Raw genomic sequence first — 5,781 nt, forward strand, 5'->3', positions numbered from 1 at the left:
TTCTCTAAATAGATAGTTTAAACAATGTCATAAACTTCGATCGATAACTCATCGGTTTTTTTTTAAATGGTTACTCCGGACATAAAAACACATTCAACTTTTATTGTGAAGGCTTCGTTAATCAGACTTGTGTTGATTACTTTCTGTTTAAAAAAATAGCATCAGCAGTTAAAAGCTCTGCGTCATGTACGATGTCCTATTCGTTGATTAACTTTCTAAAGTATAATTTATACCGCGTGATATTGACGTAGACGTTATGCCCGCATAAACTTAGCAGTATAACCAACAGCATACAGGTACAGTAAGGTAAATGTTTCCATGTTGAAAGCTAAATTTGATCAGAAAGTATAATAGACAAACAATGGTTGTCAATCATTTCGTTTTTCTTTTCGTTTACGTAAATACGTTGAGATTGTAAAATAAGGTGGAAAGTCAGAATCACGAGCAGACATATAAGAGGACCGACTTTCACATATGACAGTCCAAAAGTTGTCATACCTTTGATTGTTGCAAATAGTAAAGTTTAAGAAAGATAAAAATAATGTAGTCATAAATTTAATGTTTTTTCTTCTTTTATATAGATATAATTAGTAAAAAGCACACATTTTATTGGTAGTAATCTTAAAAAAATATGTTTTCTAAAATCCATGTTTAAAATCCCTTTTTTTCTGTAAAATTATATTACATGTAATATATTGATTTCAAAATAAAAAAAAAATCACAAATATTTTTTTTTAAATTATAAAATGTTTGAAATTCATATAAAATTTTCAATATATAAGCAGTTCAACGAGTTAGTGAATTCTAAAAGACATGTTTTAAGATATTTTCAGTGAGAGTTACTATAAAAAAAATTCTGAACAAAGATTTTATTAAATTAAAAAAAAAAAAACATTGTTTCGTAAACAACGAACCAAAGTCTACACTGCATTCTTCTTTAACGAAGCCTTGATGAAACTTACCTTACTAAACTAAAACAACTTAGCAGGTCACAGAAAAGACGGCCGTGAGAGAATAAAGTCACTTTAACCATCGCTGCTGACGTTTAAAATAACACCCGACGATCAGATGAGCTCCTGTCTCGTCCTGACGTGACCAGTGGGAGGTCTCAGACAACAGAGCCAGACACAGGACCTGACGTGATCAGTGGGAGGTCTCAGACAACAGAGCCAGACACAGGACCTGACGTGACCAGTGGGAGGTCTCAGACAACAGAGCCAGACACAGGACCTTACGTGATCAGTGGGAGGTCTCAGACAACAGAGCCAGACACAGGACCTTACGTGATCAGTGGGAGGTCTCAGACAACAGAGCCAGACACAGGACCTTACGTGATCAGTGGGAGGTCGCAGACATTAGAGCCAGACACGAGATCGCAGACCAGCTGGCAAAAATTGGGGGAAAGAAACCACAACCGGAAATTTCGCTACACCCAAAAGAAATAAAAAGAATAATTAAACACAAACAAACGCAAATGTGGTCTGTCACACACCCTCACTACATTAAAGACGACGGCTATTACAATTTAACACGAAAACAACAATACATAATCTTTCGACTTAGAACAGGCCACAACAGACTAAATCAACACATGCACAAAAAACTGAAGGTTGGGTGTAGCGAAATGTGCCCTTGTGGCAAGGCCCCGGAAAACACGGAGCACGTACTCCAGGATTGTACTCTGTATAGCCAGGCAAGAGGCAGACACTGGCCCCAGCCCACCCCACTCAGGGAAAAATTATATGGGACACCTGACAAACTGGAAACCACAGTCCGGTTTGTCCATGAAGTTGGACTTGTTGTCTGAATCCTCCACCATATTCAAAAATTAAGAACGAAGAAGAAGAAGAAGAGCCAGACACAGGACCTGACGTGATCAGTGGGAGGTCTCAGACAACAGAGCCAGACACAGGACCTGACGTGATCAGTGGGAGGTCTCAGACAACAGAGCCAGACACAGGACCTGACGTGATCAGTGGGAGGTCTCAGACAACAGAGCCAGACACAGAACCTGACGTGATCAGTGGGAGGTCTCAGACAACAGAGCCAGACACAGGACCTGACGTGACCAGTGGGAGGTCTCAGACAACAGAGCCAGACACAGGACCTGACGTGACCAGTGGGAGGTCTCAGACAACAGAGCCAGACACAGGACCTGACGTGATCAGTGGGAGGTCTCAGACACAGGACCTGGTTCCTGCTGTCTTTTAATTCTCTTGACGTCATTCAACAGACACAGAACCTGGTTCTTTTAATTCTCGTGACGTCATTCAACAGACACAGAACCTGGTTCTTTTAATTCTCGTGACGTCATTCAACAGACACAGAACTTCGTTCCTAGTCTTTTAATTCACGTGACGTCATTCAACAGACACAGAACATGGTTCCTACCGTCTTTTAATTCTTGTGACGTCATTCAACAGACACAGAACATGGTTCCTACCGTCTTTTAATTCTTGTGACGTCATTCAACAGACACAGAACATGGTTCCTACCGTCTTTTAATTCTTGTGACGTCATTCAACAGACACAGAACATGGTTCCTACCGTCTTTTAATTTTTGTGACGTCATTCAACAGACACAGAACATGGTTCCTACCATCTTTTAATTCTCATCACGTCATTCAAGACAAGTGTAATGACACGCCACGTTTGTATTGCATTGGACGTTAGTTACAAAACTAAACATCAAATTGTTTATTTTGTCTTGATTCATTATTTTTGTGGCTTGATAATATTTAATTATTCTTTATTTTTTACTGGATCAAGTTTAATGCGAGTTGATTAGATTAGATTTTCTGTATTCGATGATTAAAATTGAGTAGACAGACGGCTCTTCAATACTGTACCTTTTTTAATTAAAAAAAAAGCAATAAGACGAAAATTAGAGTAGACAGTGTCATATCAGTTATTAAATTTCCAACTTGAAAAGATGTAGAGGGGGTGGAAGCAGGCGTTGTAACTGAAATAGCAGTATAAACATAAAGTGATATTTTAACGCAAAGGGTAGACAAAGGTACAGAATATAGTCCAAGTAAAGACAGAACAGACAGAACCCAACGGGATCCGAACCTACTATTCCACACGGCACTAAATCGCCTCGCCTTCCATGCATCAAGTCAGACGTGTAACTTAAAAAGAAAATGATGTTTGATACCACTGGTTTTAAAATTTGGACAGGCAACACAGCAGAGGCGTAGCGAGGGGGGCGGGGCGGGGGGGGGGGGGACATATGTCCCCGGGCGCCGACCTTAGGGGGGGCGCCAAATTGAAAGTTTGAGGGGGGGTGCAAATGAAAAGTTCGAAGGGGGGTTGCAAATCGAAAGTTTGAGGGGGGTGTGCAAATGAAAAGTTCGAGGGGGGGTGTAAATCGAAAGTTTGAGGGGGGTGTGCAAATGAAAAGTTCGAGGGGGAGGGGGTGCAAATCGAAAGTTTGAGGGGGGGTGCAAATGAAAAGTTCGAGGGGGAGGTGCAAATCGAAAGTTTTGTCCCCGGGCGCCGGGAGAGGTCGCTACGCCTCTGCAACACAGACGTACGTTAGATTAAGATTTTATCGTTTTTTTTTTTATTTTTAAATTTTTAATTTTTTTTTACGAAGGTAATAGAATTAAAGCTTTGAAGGTAAAAAAAAATTGAAAAAAAAACCTTTGACACACGGAGGAAGAAGCGACTTTCAACCGGAAATGTAGACATGATATTAATTCAGAGAAAATAATCAACTGCTAATGTTTCTGTGGAATGTCTTAAAAAGCACTTCAATTTATTAACACAAACTTTTTAATTTAAAGGGAAATAAATCATTCTTACATAATTTGGAATGTAGGGTATCTTACCTAAGACCCACATCTCCCTTCGTTTATATATCTGTATATTATAAACTAACATGCTTTGTAAACCTCGCAGCGTCTTAAGTAAACTGTCTGTCATAAAATTGCTTTATTGTGACTCCCAAAATATTAGGTTTTTAAATAACTTTTAAAAATATTACTAAAAGCCGGCTTTTTTCAAGCACCGCTTCAAGCGCTTTTTGTTTCACTTGACTCCTCGAGCAGATCGATTTAAGGAAATAATTGGCGTGGACGACAACAGATACAATTTTTAAAAAAAATTGGTTGCAATTTATTTTTACATTTTGAAATAAGTTTGATAAAGCGAAAATGAAGTATAAAAGTTATGCTGTAGACTTTTTGAGCTAATATAGACGGTGTTTAATATAAAGGTAGGCCCTATGTTCATTCAAAACTTTAATAAAGTGTGTTACTCTAGGGACATTTAATTTGTGTGGTCCAAATAAAACAGAATCTCACCCCCCCCCCTTTTCCTGTGTCGTCAATTGTCCACATTGGACCAATCCCTCCACATTCAGACTGGACCAACCCCCCACCCCTCCACACCTCATTTTTTACGAACCTCCCACCCAGTAGCGTACGCATGGGGGGGGGGGGGGAACAGGGGGAGCTGCCGCTCCCCCTCTGGCCATTTTCAGCAAAGTGGCGCCTTTTTGGAAACTTTTTAAACTCAAAGTATTAAACAATGATATTTGTTAAAAAAATATTTTTGGTCGGCACATCTATGTAAATCACAAGATTTCTTTTCATGCAGCAATTAAGCATTATTGTACTAGTCTAGTAGTGTCTACGTTTACAACACGTATTAACAGCTGCATCAGTTTGCCATTCTAAAAACAACCATTACGATGCATTGGAATTTTTAAAAATCCTCTACCGGTAGTACCACTTGGCAAGAGGGGTGTTAAGTTTAAGGCAACTGTATAATGTATTTGCTTACGAATAATTGCATTAGAAAATGTTATACAAAAAACTTCACACATAATTACTTTATATATACAGTTTGAATCGTGTGATTAATTTAAAAAAAAATTACAATACAGAAACAAATACAACTGATGTGGCACCTCTATTTAAATTTACTTATGGGCAAGCTGCGTAGCGGTGGGGAAATTTTGACACGGTCAACAACGTCATCACGATGAAGTAGTAGTATTCTTACAGTTTGGGCGATAGTGATTACGATTAAAATTATATGAAACAGTTACAACCCCCATCCCCCATGGACCCCTCTGTAAAAAAAAAATTTGTCATAATACCACTGCTACTTATTTAAATCTATTTCTGATATACATGTGTAATATATATGTATGTTTAGATGAGTCATCTAAAAACTGACGCTATGATCACTCTGAGTTGGTTATCTCCCCCCCCCCCCCAAACACACACCTAACCACCAAAATTGTGTAGAGCGACATTAATGTCACACCTAGGTATACACTGGGTTGGATAATTGACCTAAAGTGACCGGACAGTAAAAAGGTGTGTGAGCAATACAGTGTTTCTAAACCATACCTATCACTATGTTAAAAAATGATCTTTAAGGAACACAAAGAAGCAGTAGTTAAAAAATATATGATCTGAACTAAAAGATCGAAAAGTCGTTATACGTAGGATATTATTCCGAATGTTTTTCTATAATATCGAAAAGCGTGCTTTTATACAAACTCTGATTTCAAAAACTTTCATTATGCTGTAATACTTTAGCATTTATGTTGACGATATATTTAATTCTGATTATAGACAAAAACATTTTGTCAACACGAATAGTGTTAAACAATATTTCATTATATTCTAAAGTAATTATTTATTTGTTTTGACATTTATAATTAAATGTGTAGATATATACATATTTATATTAAGAGTGTGATTATTTCCCCTATTTCACTTGTCTTAAATAATTTCCCAGGAATTATTATGTAAGAATTTTTTT

Source organism: Physella acuta, unplaced genomic scaffold (genome assembly GCF_028476545.2).
Source record: "Physella acuta isolate Inbredline_101_S28 unplaced genomic scaffold, ASM2847654v3 ptg000371l, whole genome shotgun sequence".
NCBI classification, from domain to species: Eukaryota; Metazoa; Mollusca; class Gastropoda; family Physidae; genus Physella; species Physella acuta.